Source organism: Crotalus tigris, unplaced genomic scaffold (genome assembly GCF_016545835.1).
Source record: "Crotalus tigris isolate CLP2741 ecotype Arizona unplaced genomic scaffold, ASM1654583v1 scf7180000018335.1346539, whole genome shotgun sequence".
NCBI classification, from domain to species: Eukaryota; Metazoa; Chordata; class Lepidosauria; order Squamata; family Viperidae; genus Crotalus; species Crotalus tigris.
Window position 1 is genome coordinate 925,001 of NW_024096950.1, and position 17,517 is coordinate 942,517.

The window sequence follows — 17,517 nt, forward strand, 5'->3', positions numbered from 1 at the left end:
AAATCATAGTGACCAGACCCCGGTGCCAAAACCTAGATGCTGGATGGCCACAAAGTGGTATGGAAAACTCTTAATTCTGTTAGCCATTTATTTAGGTCGCCCAGATTTTTGCAACCCAGCTCTGCAGAAAAAAAAAAAAAAGGTAAAGTGATACCAGTTTCTAGAAAATGAATTTTGGGCAGCCCAAAATGTATTTGGAAAACCACAGTTGTAAAAATAAACAAAAAGGTGTCTCTTCTCCAAAGGTGCATGAACATTGGAACATAGATCTATGGAATTACAGAACAGACATCTCTATGAGGATCTATGGATCTAATTTTAGATGGAAATGCCTACCAAGAAAGAGACAGTAGACAATCTTTGTTCTTTTCCATCATCAAGCTTCACATCTATACTTAGATTGAATGGAGAGGGCCAAGGAAAGGCAGTTGTACTGATATTTTTTTGAAGCTTTTTAAACCTTGAAGCTTCTCCGACATGCTGCGAATAACAATAGACCAATTTCCCATTTATATTCTGCATTTCTTTTAGTATAGTGGTTCTCAACCTTTCTAATGCCGCGACCCCATAATACAGTTCCCCAAGTTTTGGTGACCCCCAACCACTTATACATCACCGGGTGCCAGGGGCGTGGCCAAAGAAAAGGGGGAAAAATGGCAGACAGCTTTGTTTGGCGACCCCCGTGAAATGGTCATTCGACCCCAAATGGGGTCCCGACCCACAGGTTGAGAACCACTGAGTTAGTAGAACGTAACATGATTATATTCAACCTCTATTTAGCTTGTTGCTCTTATCTCAGCTTTGTTTGGAACAACTTGCCTCCAGACGTTGTGAATGCCCCAACCCTGGAGGTTTTTAAGAAGAGATTGGACATTTATTGTCTGAAATGGTATAGGATTTCCTGCCAGAGCAGGACGTTGGGCTAGAAGACCATCAAGGTCCCTTCCAATTCTGTTATTCTGTTAAAAAAACAAAAAACAAAATGAGGGGAAGCATGGCAGTAATTTTTTTTTAAATTGAACTTTTCATTTCAAACTGCATCTAGCATCCAGATTTGGTCACCACGATGTAAAAAAGAGGTTGAGACTCTAGAAAGAGTACAGAGAAGAGCAACAAAGATGATTAGGGGACTGGAGGCTAAAACATATAAGGAACGGTTGCTGGAATTGGGTATGTCTAGTTCAGGGGCAGGCAACCTTGGCTCTTTTATGACTCATGGACTTCAATTCCCAGAATTCCTGAGTCAGCTATGCTGGGAGTTGAAGTCCATGAGTCATAAAAGAGCTGAGGTTGCCTACCCCTGGTCTAGTTTAACGAAGAGAAGGACGAGGGGGGACATGATAGCAGTGTTCCACTATCTCAGGGGCTGCCACAAAGAAGAGGGAGTCAAGCTATTCTCCCAAGCACCTGAAGGCAGGACAAGAAGCCACAGATGGAAACTAATCAAGGAAAGAAGCAACCTAGAACTAAGGAGAAACTTCCTGACAGTTAGAACAATTACCCAGTGGAACAACCTGCCTCCAGAAGCAGTGAATGCTCCAACATTGGAAGTTTTTAAGGAGAGACTGGACAGCCATTTGTCTGAAATGGTATAGTGTTTCCTGCCTGAGCAGGGGGTTGGACTAGATGACCTCCAAGGTATCTTCCAACTTTATTATTATTATTATAAGCTCACCTTTCTTAGTTATTCAAAATAATAATTTATTTCATTATTATTTTTGTTATAACTACAAAATCCAAAAGAAAATCTTTAAAAAAAAAAGTTTAAAAGTAGCCCGCTCTTCATTCAAAGTATTGCACTTAAAAGTGCAGTTCGAGACCTCGTTCTGTTCTCTTAGCATTTGCCTGCATGTTTCGCAAGGTTTCTTTGATTAATCCAGGACATTAAAATAAATAAATAAACAAATAAACAAATAAATAGTCCCCTTCCGCAAAACAAGCTTGAGCCTTTTAGCATGACGGATGGAATGCTGCAAGGAATTTCATCAGGGAGAATAAAATGATTTCTGAAAGATGTGAAAAATGTCACTCTGGTGATATGGCCTGGCCTTCATCACAAATCACCAGCAAAAGCTGGAAGGTGGCTCAGTTATAAATAATAGCAGGACAACCTGTTCAGCTTGCTTGCTTGGTCTGCATCCCCACCACACACACACACACACACACACACACACACACACACACACACACACACACCCCTTTGCACCCTATGCAGGTATCTTGGTTTGGCTTCGACTTTGCTACTGTTGGGCCCGCTAGTTAAAATGCTTATAGCCGTTGTGTCTGATCTTCATACAGCAAAACCTGGAGAATAAACAACTGCTGGCCCAAATCCCGCGAAGAGGAATGAGGTTATCTTTAACGGCATATAAGTAGTCCTCAACTTATAACTGGCCTTGGAAAAAGTGACTTACAACCCCTATTTGAAGTTACGGACCATTGCACCACTCCCACCGTAACAACTGGCTTGCGTTTACGATGACTGCAATGTCTTGCAATCCTGGGAGAGCAAGGTGTGACTTTTCCAGCCAGCTTCTGACGAACAAAATCAATTGGGAAAGCCAGATTTGCTTAAGGACTGCATGATTCATTAACCGTCACAGTAAAAATGGTAGTAAAAATTGGGGTCAAGTCCAATGAGGATCTGCTTAATGACCACAGTGACTGAAATTCCAGTCCTAATTATGGTCATATGTTAAAGGCTAACTGTAATCAACACAATAATCTTTAAGAGAGCACAGCCGCAGTGAGTAGCGTGGCCTAAGTGACCTTGGTTAATCTAAAAAAAAACGTTAAGCAAGTTCGAACACAAGTCTGAAGGCTTAGGAAGCAGGTTAAGCAGGCTATATAAATTAGATAAAGCAGAGACATCACTCTGCCAACAAAAGTGCGTATAGTCCAGGCCATGGTTTTCCCAGTTGCAATGTATGGCTGTGAAAGTTGGACCATAAGAAAGGCTGAGCACCAAAGAATTGAGGCCTTTGAACTATGGTGCTGGAGAAGACTCCTGCGAGTCCCCTGGACTGCAAGGTGATCAAACCGGTCAGTCCTAGAGGAGATCAACCCCGACTGCTCTTTAGAAGGCCAGATCCTGAAAGTGAAACTCAAGGACTTTGGCCACCTAATGAGAAGGAAGGACTCACTGGAGAAGAGCCTAATGCTGGGAAAGATTGAGGGCAATAGAAGAAAGGGACGACAGAATGAGATGGCTGGATGGAGTCACTGAAGCAGTAGGTGTGAACTTAAATGGACTCCAGAAGATGGTAGACGACAGGAAGACCTGGAGGAACGTTGTCCATGGGGTCGCGATGGGTCGGACATGACTTCGCAATTAACAACAACAACAACAATAATAAATTAGATAAATCAATAAAAGTATATAATATGTTGGTGGTTCCCAATCTTTTCTAAACCCTGCGCCCCTAGAACGTTTCTGATATATTCTCGCAGCCCTTACAAAAGTTCAAAATAACGGCAATGAATTATGCATGTACACTATAATTTTGAAAAGCCAAGTTTTTGCACCCCTTTGGAATATCATCTTGCACCCCCAGTTGGGAACCCCTGTGATATGTGGTTAGTACTTGGACAGGAGACCAGAGGAAAAAAAAATCAAGAAAAAAAATGTAGCAAACTGCTTCTCTATTTTTGCCAAGAGAGTGACCCAGGTACAAAAAGTCTATGAAGTCACACAGAGTTGAGCTCAATTTGGCAAGAACATTCAGCTAACCCAAACCTCCTCTGTTCTCTTGGTTACATCAAGTTATCATGACATCCCCTCTGCACAATGAGGGATAGGATGCTAACAAATCTCTTTCCAATCCTGGGTCAGTAAACAGCCTACTTTGTGGCAGAACAAGAGGTAGGGCTTGGCAAACACAAGCATACATAGCCCAAATCACAGAGTTTGCCAACTGGACAAACAGAATCACAAAGTGCATTGTTAATTCACAGAAAAGGAAGTTTTCTTGTTAGGAGAAGAGGAAAAAATCAGATTTAGATCTTGACTTTCCTCTCGAAACTCAAGGTAACTTATTCCAGTCTTCCTCTAACCTCACATCACCTGAGATTAACATGTTCCGTGAATATACAGGGACTCAATCTTTAATTGACGTGGCATGAACACAATCACATCATATAACAGCTTGTGTTTTAGTTATGAAGGAGTGCCATCTTTCGGGCAAGCTCTTTGGTTAAAGCACACACATGCACCCAACTTTGAAAGAGGTTATTCCACCTGTTGCTGAAAGGAGTCTGTTTGATATTTAGGAATGGCCCTTTGCTTTATGCAAATAATTCCTTTGCACACACCTAGCTTACCAAGGTGTTGACAAGGATAAAAAGCAAATGGAAAAAGTTATTTCTTGGGATGACAATGGATCTAGTGCTAACACTGTACATTTATTGGACATATGAGATGTGACTCCATCAAGGGGCTGCCCCAAAGAAGAGGGAGTCAAGCTATTCTCCAAAGCACCTGAAGGCAGGACAAGAAGCAACGGATGAAAACTAACCAAAGAGAGAAGCAACCTAGAACTAAGGAGGAATTTCCTGACAGTGAGGACAATTAATCCGTGGAACAACCTGCCTCCAGAAGCAGTGAATGCTCCAACACTGGAAGTTTTTAAGAAGAGACTAGACAGCCATTTGTCTGAAATGGTATCGAGTTTCCTGCCTGAGCAGGGGGTTGGACTAGATGACCTCCAAGATCCCTTCCAACTTAATTTTAATTTTAATTATTATTGCCCAGTCAGCCAGATGTTCAGACTGGATTTGGCATTTTGTCTACCTATCGAGTCCTTGCCAAGGACCTGGGATAGGCAGATGTGGATGTTTGATGGTATTACAGATATCGTCGCAGGATGGAAGCAGTTCCTAGTAAAGCCACCTTTTGCAATTGACTAATGGCAAATTTGTCAATGCCAATGGTGTTCAAGTGGTGCTCCAGTTGTTTTGGGATTGCACCCAAGGAGCCTATTACTATTGGTACTACCCTTGCTTGCTTTTGCCACAGTCTTTCTATTTCTATTTGTAGGTCTTCGTATTTTGTTATCTTCCCCAGTTCTTTCTCATCTATTCTGCTGTCTCCAGGCACTGCCACGTCCACTATCCAGACTTTTTTGTCTTTCTTATCCACAATTGTTGGGCTGTTATGTTGCAGGTGCTTGTCTGTTTGAATTCTGAAGTCCCAGAGCAGTTTAATTTTATTATTTTCTATGACTTTCTCTATTTTATGATCCCACCAGTTTTTGCTTACAGGCAAATGATATTTTTGCAGATCTTCCAATGCACCATTGTTGCTACTTTGTCATGCCGCTGCTTGTAATCAGTCTGTGCAATCTTCTTGCAACAGCTTACCAAGTGGTCCACTGTTTCTTCAGCTTCTTTGCATAGGCGGCACTTACTCTCTGTTGCTGTCTTCTCAATTTTGACTTTGTATGCATTTGTCCTTAAGGCTTGGTCTTGTGCAGCCAGAATAGTCCCTCGGTCTCTTTCTTCAATTTTCCTGCTCTTAGCCATTGCCAGGTTTTATTATTATCTGCTTTCCCAGCTATTTTTTTCATGTATTGGCCATGTAGTGCTTTGTTTTCCCATGCCTCTATTCTGTTCTTCATTTGGTCTTTCTTGTAGGCCAGTTTGGTCTCTCCAGTAGTCAGTAAGCCTTCCTGATATACTAATTTCAATGCATCTTCATCATTGTTCTTCAGATATTCTTCCAAAGCCATTTTTTCTTCTTCAACCATCTGATGTACTTGTAGCATTCCACACCCACCTATTTGCTTTGGTACATAAAGTCTGTCATTGTCATTGCGTGGATGATGATGATGATGATGATTTGACAGAATCAATAAAACACTTAACAGAAGAGAATATTTGAAGCTCAGGGTTGAACTGTGGAGCCCTTGATGGTCTCTGAGCTTGGCTATTTTCTTGCAGATGTTTCATTACCCAACTGGGTAAGCACTGATGGTGTTACCTAGTTTGGTGGTGAGATGTCTGCCAGAAAACAGCCAAGCTCAGAGAGCAGGGAGGATCCCACAAAACAGTTGACAATTATAGTCAGTGCCCTTTAAATGAAGCTTTTCATCACTCTCTTCATCACATGTTATGTTTACCAGTTCTGTTTAAAGGCTTGGCTGTTAGATAAAGCCAGTAAGAGGAAAACAAACAAAGGCGTTGGTGACTTTTGAAGAGTTTTTAAACACGTACCGGTAAAATCCAGAAATTGTGGGGGGGGCGTTGAAAAAACGGATAGTCGGAGCAATGCTACCTTTAAAACAAGGAAGGGGAAGTCCCAAGAAATTAATGGTAGTCCTTGACTTACAACAGCTCATTTAGTGATCGTTAAGATGACACTGGAAAAAAGTGACTTACGACCATTTTTCACACTTATAACCATTGCAGCATCCCCATGGTCAGGTAATCAAAATTCGGAGGCTCAGCAACTGATCCATATTGATGACGGTTGCAGTGTCCCAGGATCACGTGATCCCCATTTGCAAACCTCTGACAAGCAAAGTCCAAGGGGAAACCAAATTCACTTAGCAACTGGGTTACCAACTTAACAACCGCAGTGATTTACTTAACGAATGTGGAAAGAAAGGTCATAAAATGGGGCCAAACTCAACTGCCTCACTTAGCAAGAGAAATGTTGGGCTCAATTGTTTCGTAAGTTGAGGACTACCTGTACAGCTCTATCTGCTTGTCTACAATGGACTAGGCCAGGGGTAGGCCACCTTGGCTCTTTTATGACTCGTGGACTTCAACTCCCAGAATTCCTGAGCCAGCCATGCTGAGGGGAAAGGGAGAGCTTTCCAAGCTGAGCCAGGCTGGCTCAGGAATTCTGGGAGTTGAAGTCCACAAGTCATAAAGTGGCCTAGGCCAAAGGTAGGCAACCTTGGCTCTTTTATGACTCGTGGACTTCAACTCCCAGAATTCCTGAGCCAGCATGGCTCAGCTTGGAAACCTCTCCCTTTCCCCTCAGCATGGCTGGCTCAGGAATTCTGGGAGTTGAAGTCCACGAGTCATAAAAGAGGCAAGGTTGCCTACCTCTGGCCTAGGCCTAGGCCGCTTTATGACTCGTGGACTTCAACTCCCAGAATTCCTGAGCCAGCATGGCTCAGCTTGGAAACCTCTCCCTTTCCCCTCAGCATGGCTGGCTCAGGAATTCTGGGAGTTGAAGTCCACGAGTCATAAAAGAGCCAAGGTTGCCTACCCCTGAACTAGGTGGAACCAATGATTGAATAGCTTGTTTGGGAGCATGTGAGAGTAGGAATGCAGCAATGTGACCAGAGATACAATAAGCTTATTAATCAGAGGAGTACCATGGACATAATATTCAGAGAACCTTTGAGACACTGCCTCATTTGTCCTCCTCAATAAAATGTTAAACATAGGCCAGATGACACCACTACTGTTAGATGGAGTTCTAATAAGCAGAATGACTGCCAAAACACTACTGGTAAATTAAGCCATGGTTTGTAAGCTAGGGTTTGTTGAATATGCCATAGCGGCCTGGGTTAATGCTTCAAGTTGTAAATCTTAACCAGCAAACTATGATGGTTAGTATCTGATACCACCCAAGGCACAATGGAATGAACCATATTTTAGTTAGAATGATATGTGAATCCAGCCACTCTCTTCAATAAAGTTGGTTTATTCCACATTTCAGTCCCTCGTATTCTTTTAATCAGAAATTTACAGCAATTAGAAGTTTACAGCGATACAGCAATGTATTTTCTTTCTGACCTGCTTTATAACCTGGGTGAGCAGAAAATGTTACATCGATTGCTGCAAATTTCTGTTTTATAACATCTATTGAGGTATATATAAAACAGTAAATAATAATAATAAAACTTCCGCTACATTTATTGTGTAATGCACACAGCCCTAAAAGTCAAATTTCCTGAGTTTGCTGACTGGGAATTATGGAACATCAGAAGTCCAACTGCTTTCGAATTGTGGACTTGGATAAGGCTCTTGAGCAGGGGTCTTCAAACTTGGCCCTTTTATGATTTGTGGACTTCAACTCCCAGAATTCCTCAGCCAGACACGCTGGCTGAGGAATTCTGGGAATTGAAGTCCACAAGTCATAAAAGGGCCAAGTTTGAAGACCCTTGCTCTTGAGAGTCCCTTGTACCAGAGGTCCCCAACCTTTTGGGCCCCAGAGACCGATTCCGTGGAGAAAGGTGTTTCCACAGACCGGAGGGTACGAGATTTTGTGTGCTGTCTGCATCTCATGGATGGGGCTTTGCTTGTTTGTGCGGCCCAGTTGCTGGCATGCTGTGACCCTATACTGGTCCACAGACCAGGGGTTGGGGACCCCTGCCTTGGACTGTAAGGAGATCCAATCAGTCAATCTTAAAGGAAATCAATCCTGACTGTCCTTTGGAAGGACAGAGACTGAAGCTGAAGCTCAAATTCTTTAGCTACCAAATGAGGGGAAAGGGAAAGATCCTAATGTTGGGAAACATTAAAGTCCAAAGGAGAAGGTGATAGCAGAAGAGGAGATGAACATGAATTTGGGCAAACTCTGGAGACAGTGAAGGACAGGGGTGGTCCATGGGGTTGCGAACAGTTGATCGCAACTGAACCACAGAAATTCAACACCTCAAGTTGTAAAAAGCTGACCTATATGTTGATTCTGAGATCTTGTAAGGCAGTGGTTCTCAACCTTTTTAATGCCGCGACCCCCAACCGGTCGTAAGTCGAGGACTACTCAACCGGTCGTAAGTCGAGGACTACTCAACTGGTGCAGCACCGTTTGCAGAATGGGACTTTTGGGGGGCTCAGCAGGGCAGAGACAGCCTGGACAATTCCTACTGGCTTTTGAAAGCCAATAGAATTAGACTATTCAAGAGAGTCTATTCTATTGGCTTTCAAAAGCCAATAGAATAAAAGGGAGTAGCACAGCTAAGGAAAAGGGGAAAAAAATGGCGGACTGCCTTGTTTGGTGACCCCCTGTGAAATGGTCATTCGACCCCAAATGGGGTCCCGACCCACAGGTTGAGAACCACTGCTGTAAGGTTTCTTTTAAGCCAAGGGAAATCTCCATAAATCCAACAAGTTTTACTTCTTTCTTTGTTTGAGTCTCAACCTCAGGGAGTGCACTAACAGAGCAGTCATGGTTGGACAGAAATATCAATTTGAACAGGCCCGTATATCAATAATGCTACCACCTGGCTTAAAAGTTCTTTAAGTGAGATTAACATTATTTTTTTAAAAAAGTCTCTTTTGTTTTGTTTTGAATAGAAGGCTTATCAAAATGGAGGGTAAGCTTTTGCTGAAGTCTTTTTTTTAAAAAAAGGGCAGTGTTTATGCAAGACATCTCTTTGCAAAGAAAAGAATTTGGCTGCAATTTAGTACATATACTTAACAGTGGAAATTTTATTTGCCGAAGGTTCTCAAATATCAGCATTTGCTTTCTTGCATTTTGCACACAAGGAAGCAAACTGCTTGCTTTTCAGTGTTGTATTTATCCATTGTGTGTTCATTTGGCCTTTAGAAAAATAAACAGGCTTTCTCCTACCTGAGTTTTTTTATTTTATGTTTCAAATTTTTAAAAGCAGAATGTTGGGTTTAAATAGTTGACGATGGTAGCCAAGGTCTTTTGAGAAAGTCTGTGCCCTGGATTCTCAGATGAATACATTTGTTCAACTTCAGAAGAACAGTTTCTCTACTCTTAATTTGTTTTGTTTGTTTGTTTAGGTGTCAATTAGCCGAGGTGGCGCAGCAGTTAGAGTGCAGTACTGCAGGCCACTTTAGCTGACTGTGTTCAGCAGGTCAGCGGTTCAAATCTCACCGGCTCAAGGTTGACTCAGCCTTCCATCCTTCCGGGGTAGCTAAAATGAGGACCCAGATTGTTGGGGGCAATGTAAATATATATATATATATATACATTGCTTATTGGTGTACACTGCTTAGAGAGTGCTTGCACTTAAAAGCGGTATATAAGTCTCATAAATAAATAAATAAATAAATTAAATTAGTATACCTCCAGGACAACATCCAGCAATGAATATAAAATGGAAACTGGATCAGAAGATCAGACAATCTCCTAATGAGCAACAGCTAACAAACTTTTAGGCAGTTCAGTTTTGTTTTGTTTTTAGGCAGTTCAGTTTTGTTTTGTTTTTCCTTAGCATGTTGGCTAAGGAATTCTGGGAGTTGGTCCACAAACCATGAAGGGGCCATAGTTTCCCCATGCTGGCTGAGGAATTCTGGGAGTTGAAGTCCACAAGCCATGAAGGGGCCATAGTTTCCCCATGTTGGCTGAGGAATTCTGGGAGTTGAAGTCCACAAGCCATGAAGGGGCCATAGTTCCCCCATGCTGGCTCAGGAATTCTGGGAGTTGAGATCCGCAAGTCATAACGGCACCAAGTTTGAAGACCCCTGGTCTAGAAAGAGATGTTCTGTTGTCAATAGTTACCACAGGTAGTCCTCAATTTATGACCATTTAGTGACTGTTCAAAATCACAATAGACACCCCCCCAAAGGTATTATGACACAGTTCCTAGATTCTGACGGCTGTTGCCTCTGTGGGCACATTACCATATTTGATTGCACTCAGTAACCGGCCCACATTTAAGACTGTTTGAAGCATCCAGCAGTCATGTGATTACAATTTATAGCGTTTTTTTTGTCGAAAACTGTTGTTTACTTCTGGTTTCTGGCACAAACACCCCACAGTGAACAATGGCTTCACTCAATGACCATGGTGTTCGCTTAACAACTGCTGCCAATAAAGTCATAAAAATGAAGTTAGTCACGTGGATGACCCGCTTTACGACCATCACAGCTTACAGCCCGTCATTGGCAGGTTCGGTGATGGTTGTAATTCAAGGGTTACCTGTAGAACTTGCTGACATTCCATGAAGCCCAAGAAAAGTTCTTCCTCAATCAATGCAATACAGAATTAATTGTCAGATGAGATGGTAGGCATTCATCCAGGGCTTGGAGGACATGATAGATGGAAACTATTTCTGGATATGGACACCCAATCAGAAGACAAGTAACGTCCATGGGAAAAGCAGATTCATGCCACTAATTTAACTACTACACTTAAGAAATGTGGCAAGGAAGGGTTGTCAAATGGGGCAAAATTCACTTAAAAAATGTCTTGCTTAGCAATGGAAAGTCTGGACTCAGTTGAGGTCATAAGGCAAGAACTATATGTAGTCAAGCATGCTGAAATGTTACGATCCTGCAGTGGGCATCTTCACACCTTGCCTGTCCTGAAGACATTTAGAAAATGTACGAGCCTCGGATGCAAACACACAACTGGCCACCTTAACCCTGAGGCTGACTGTTCCGGGCCTGGCAAATCATTTGGCTAGAAGCCACTTTCAGGGTATTACTAAGTAAAGAAGCATTATAAATAGCTTGGGAAGGCATTTCATGGCTAAGAGTGACCTCAAAAAAGTTTCCCAGATCTCTTAATTGTGAGTTCTCACCTTATATGCTTCTAAATCAGGGGTTCTCAACCTTGGCAACTTTAAGACTTGTGGACTTCAATTCCCAGAATTCCTCAGCCAGCTTTGCTGGCTGAGGAATTCTGGGAGTTGAAGTCCACAAGTCTTAAAGTTGCCAAGGTTGAGAACCCCTGTTCTAAATGCTTTCTAATATTTTTGACTCAGGCTGTCCTCAGCCCCATGACAGGATCAAAGGGTACCTGTCCTCAGCTTTACCTTGGATTTGGAACCCTTCAGGGCCAGTCCATTGATCTGGAAAGATAAGCGTAATGATCCAGGTGGAATTCCTGTTGAAACTGGTTGTGCAAAAGCTTATCACGATGTCCTTTTGCTAGCAGCCTGGTTAGTAAAAATTAAAAGGCATGTCTTCAGATTGCAGTTTATATACTGTATGTTTGCTGATTACGACGAAGGAGAAACAGGGGTTAAGCGAACATTAAGCTTAAATCCAGCATGCAAAAAAGTACCAAAGGGTTTACAGTTGCCAGTTATCCTCCATGACCATCAGCTCAGTCTATCTGCAACGTGGGACCGAATTTGCAACTTATTAAATTCAGAGAAGAATTGCCTTTGGGTCAAAGGGGCTTGTTTGTAGTCCCTTCCTTCTTTTCTTCTTTTGTGGCCTGGCTTTGGTGGAAGAGAAGCCCATAATCTACCCAGCAGCAGCAGCTGTCATTGTGCAGGTTGTGATATTTTTTCTCTTCTGTAGATAAGCTATCCAAACATTTGTCCTTTATTTGCTTTTTCTGATGTGACTTTGGTCGGGTTTCTAAAAGGACCTGAACGCTGTCAGTTTTTAATCTGCAACTCCCACGCAGCCCCAGTTCTTAAGCTGATTTGGATGGAGGGAGAAAAGAGAGAGAGAGAGAGAGAGAGAGAGAGAGAGAGAGAGAGAGAGAAAAGAAGAAGAAGAAGAGGAAGAGGAAGAAGAAGAGGAGGAGGCCATGCAACCTATACAGGTAGTCCTTGACTTAGAACAGTTTGTTCAGTGACATTACAAAGATACAATGGCACAGAAAAAAGTGACTTATGACCATTTTTCACACTTGAAACGGTTGCACCATCTCCATGGTCACATGATCAAAACTCAGACCCTTGGCAACTGTCTCATATTTATGACTGCTGCAGTGTCCCAGGGGGTCACGTGATCCCCCTTTGCACCCTTCTGACAAGCAAAGTCAATGGGGAAGCCAGTTTCACTTAACAACTGTGTTCCTCACTGAACAACTGCAGTGCTTCACTTAACAACGGTGGCAAAAAAGGTCATCAAGTGGGGCAAAACTAACTTAACAACTGTTTCGCTTAGCAACAGAAACCTCGGGCTCAAAATGTGGTCATAAGTCAAAGACCGCCTGTACTGCTACTACGCCATTTTGTCCCAATCTGTCAACTCACTCCTCCCACATCTTTCTATGCTAAAATTATTATTATTATTATTATTATTATTATTATTATTATTATTATTATTATTATTATTATTATTAATAATAATAATAATAAAGTTGGAAGGGACCTTGGAGGTCATCGAGTCCAACCCCCTGCTCAGGCAGGAAACCCTACACCATTTCAGACAAATGGCTGTCCAGTCTCTTCTTAAAAACTTCCAGTGTTGGAGCATTCACCACTTCTGGAGGCAGGTTGTTCCAGTGGTTAATTGTTCTAACTGTCAGGAAGTTTCTCCTTAGTTTAAGTTGTTTCTCTCCTTGATCAGTTTCCATCCATTGCTTCTTGTCCTGCCTTCAGGTGCTTTGGAGAATAGCTTGACTCCCTCTTCTTTGGGGCAGCCCCTGAGATATTGGAACTCTGCTATCATGTTACCCCTAGTCTTTTTTTTTCTATTAAACATACCCAATTCCTGCAACCATTTTTTGTATGTTTTAGCTTTCAGTCCCCTAATCATCTTTTTTGCTCTTCTCTGTATTCTTTCTAGAGTCTCAGCATCTTTTTTACATCGTGGTGACCAAAACTTGATGCAGTATTCCAAGTGTGGCCTTACCAAGGCATTGTAAAGTGGTATTAATACTTCACGTGATCTTGATTCTATCCCTCTGTAATGCAGCCCAGCACTGTGTTGGCTTTTTTGGCAGCTGCAGCACACTGCTGGCTCATATTTAAGTGATTGTCCACTAGGACTCCAAGATCCCTCTCACAGTTACTACTATTGAGCAAGGTACCCCCTATACTATACCTGTACATTTGGTTTTTCTTGCCTAAATGTAGAACCTTACTTTTTTCACCATTGAATTTCATTTTGTTAGATAGCGCCCAGTGTTCAAGTCTGTCCAGATCCTTCTGTATCCTAACCCTGTCTTCTGGAGTGTTGGCTATTCCTGCCAGCTTGGTGTCATCCACAAATTTGATGAGTTCCCCATCTATCCCCTCGTCCAAATCATAGATGAAGATGTTGAAGAACACTGGGCCTAGAACAAAGCCTTGGGGCACCCCACTACATACTTCCCTCCCTGTAGATGCAGTTCCATTGAGGACCACACGCTGAGTACGGCTGGTCAGCCAACAATGAATCCATCTGGTGGTGATGCTGTCTAACCCACATTTTTCTATCTTATCGAGTAGTAGGTTGTGTTCTACTTTATCAAATGCCTTACTGAAGTCCAAGTAAATTATGTCCACAGCATTCCTCTGATCCACTAATTTTGTCACTTGGTCAAAGAATGCAATAAGATTTGTTTGGCATGATCTGTTTTTGACAAACCCATGTTGGCTTTTAGTAATGACTTTGTTTGCCTCTAGGTGTTCGCTGATTCGTTGTTTGATTATCTTTTCCAGAATCTTCCCAGGTATTGAGGTCAGGCTGATAGGTCTGTAATTTCCTGGATCCATTTTTTTTCCTTTTTTGAAGATGGGAACTACATCAGCTCTTTTCCAGTCCTCTGGTAGTTCCCCTGTGCTCAGGATCTTTGAAAAATATAGTTCAAGGCAGATCACATCTGCCAGTTCCTTGATAACCTTGGGGTGTAATCCATCTGGTCCTGGTGATTTGAACTCGTCTAGGCTAGACAGGTGCTCACTTATCATTTTATCACAACGCCAACAATATAAAACACGGAGCTAAATGTACCACGAGTCTCATTCGGTTTAAGGCAGTTTCATTACACAATCATTAATAAAAGAGATTTGCATGCTGGCTCAATGCTTAGGGGTTTCTCTTCACGCCTGACTAACTGTGACCTGAAGGTGCTTCTCCAATTTTTTTCCTAGAAAACGTGTCTTAATAGCATAACAAAATTCTGTTTCAGTTTGAACATTGCATTGCATCCCAACTCAAGGCTTGTTGTATGAGTGATGGTGACCCATTGTGAAGATAAGTTAACCTTTATTGTCATTTTTTACATCAAAAAATGAAATTTAGTTGCCCGCTCTCAAAGTGAAACACATACAGTACATGACTCACACCTAAACATACTATGAACAACATATGCATAGACCCACATCCCTACACATACGTAGCAAATAAATATTAAATACTGTCCATCTCGAATATATAACGGAAGGAAGAAGCTTGAGAGTTCACAAGGTTAATACTGTATGGAATGAAACTATGGCTGAATCTGGATGTTCTGCTTCGGATACCATGAAGCCTCCTCCCAGAAGGTAACAAGGAAAACAGGTCGCGGAGAGGATTGTGTAGCATCCCAGACAATCCTGTGGACCCTGCTCAAGCAACACTTCTGTGCTATGTCCTGGATGGGAGGGAGGGAGCTGCCAATGATTTTTTTCTGCCACCCTCACCACCCTCTGCATCGCCTTCCTGTCTGAAGCAGGGATGCTTCCATACCAGACTGTGATGCTGTATGACAGGAGGCTCTCAATTGTCCCCCTGTAGAAAGTGGTCAGGACAGGGGAAGGAAGATGTGCTTTCCTCATGCGACGCAGAAAATGCAGGCGCTGCTGTGCAACCAAGCTGGCCTACTGGTTAGTTGCACACTCAGGAATTTGATGCTGGTAACCATCTCCACAGGTGAATCATTAATGCACAGAGAAATGTGGCTGTGCCTGCCTTTTCTGAACAGTCCTGGACAAGATTGGACTAATATAACTTGGGAGCTCAGCTCCTACTGGCCATTGTTGGCTGCCAAGGCATGCTATTGGTACTGGGCATTATCTTCCAGACCATGTTAGCTTGATCTGCAAGAGGAGTTAGGCTCCTGGTTTGTAGGGTGGCAGCCCCTTGGGGAACGTCTGACCAATATTTTGCCAAACATTTTTGGGCATCAAACTGGCTTCTGATTTGCACAAGAACGGTGCCAGACCTCTTTTGATAACCAAAATTAGTTGTCTTTTGAAAAAGAACCACATTTACCTTAAGTATCATCTTCACAGTCCTGGACTACATCTGACTTTAATAAAGATGATTAGGGGACCGGAGGCTAAAAGACATGAGGAATGGTTGCAGGATTTGGGTATGTCTAATTTAATGAAAAGAAGGACAAGGGGAAACATGATAGCAGTGTTCCAATATCTCAGAGGCCGCCACAAATAAACAAGGGTCAACGTATTCTCCAAAGCACCTGAAGGCAGGACAAGAAACAATGGATGGAAATTAAACAATGAGAGAAACAACCTAGAATTAAGGAGAAACTTCCTAACAGTGAGGACAATTAACCAGTGGAACAACCTGCCTCCAGAAACTGAATGCTCCAACACTGGAGGTTTTTAAGAGGATATTGGATAACCATTTGTCTGAAATGGTATAGGGCAGTGGTTCTTAACCTGGGCGATATTGCCCCCCAGGGGGCGATTTTGTTTTTCAGGGGGGCGAAGGAACGAAAAGGGGGCGATAGAGCGAGAAGTTTTGGGGACACTTTGAGACTTTTTCGTACAGTGAATCGCTGTATATCTGTCGTACAAAAACATCAGATCGCTCGCTATCAGCGGATTGAATTGTGTTTTCAAATGTTCCTCCAGCTAGCTTCAGTACAGAACGCCGTACATATGTGAAGACGCATCGCTTATCTTCATGCGTGTTGCGCAGCAGCGTCTACCCATACAGTGGCGCGCCATTGGCCAGAATATGGGAGATATGGGGAAAAGACTGGAAATAAATTATTTGCATCGATATGTCCTGACGACAATTTTAAAGAAAACAAAAAAAGGGTTTGCATAAATTGAAGAATTATTTCCTATGTTGTGATTGAGAGGTTATGTTGGAGGAGGGGGGCGATGACAACTTCCTCATTGGCTCAAGGGGGCGATTCGTTCAAAAAGGTTAAGAATCACTGGTACTATAAGGTTTCCTGCTTGAGTAAGGGGTTGGACTAGAAGACCTCCAAGGTCCCTTCCAACTCTCTCTCTTTTTTTGTTATTCTGGGAAATGTCCAATTTGCTGGCTAAGGAATTCTGGGAGTTGAAGTCCACCCACCTGAAAGTGGCCACAGTTGCAAAACATGCCTTTAGACCAGGGGTGTCAAACTGCTGGCCGTGGGCCATATGTGTCATGCTGAAACCACGCCCACCCGATTGCCGGCAATGGGAAAAAAAGTCACGATACGTCACGACATGTCACGTGATGTTGCGAGTTTGACACCCCTGCTTTAGACTGTCAATTCCATTGCCTTTCAATCTCTGAACTGTAGCAATTGATCAGAAATCAGGGGAAGCTCAGCTCTGTTATCATAACTATTGTTCCAAAGACATTTTGGAATTATCTCCAGCCTTTCTGTCTAAGCATTACACTTCTATCACCTCTGGAAAACTCCTCTATTCAGGACAGTAATCACTGAATAAAGAATGAAGGAGCCGAGGTGGCGCAGCAGTTAGAGTGCAGTACTGCAGGCCACTTTAGCTGACTGTGTTCAGCAGGTCAGCGGTTCAAATCGACTCAGCCTTCCATCCTTCTGGGGTAGGTAAAATGAGGACCCAGATTGTTGGGGGCAATGTAATATATATATATATATATATATATATATATATATATATATATATATATATATACACACACACACACACACACATACACATTGCTTACTGGTGTACACCGCTTAGAGAGTGCTTGCACTTAAAGCGGTATATAAGTCTCTTAAATAAA

General features: G+C 42.5%; 1 protein-coding gene across 4 annotated transcripts in view; it reads right to left on the bottom strand.

The window, feature by feature from the left end:
- ST3GAL1 (ST3 beta-galactoside alpha-2,3-sialyltransferase 1) overlaps window positions 1-17,517 on the bottom strand; it is a 128,591-nt gene that overhangs the window by 28,680 nt on the left and 82,394 nt on the right. Inside the window, exon 1 of one of the 4 annotated variants that reach the window (XM_039350470.1) lies at window positions 11,688-11,810. The exons of the other annotated variants lie outside the window; for them this stretch is intronic. The gene's annotated coding sequence lies outside the window, so the exon portion shown is untranslated. Of the gene's footprint in view, window positions 1-11,687; window positions 11,811-17,517 lie in introns of those variants that run through there. 4 annotated transcript variants of the gene reach the window in all.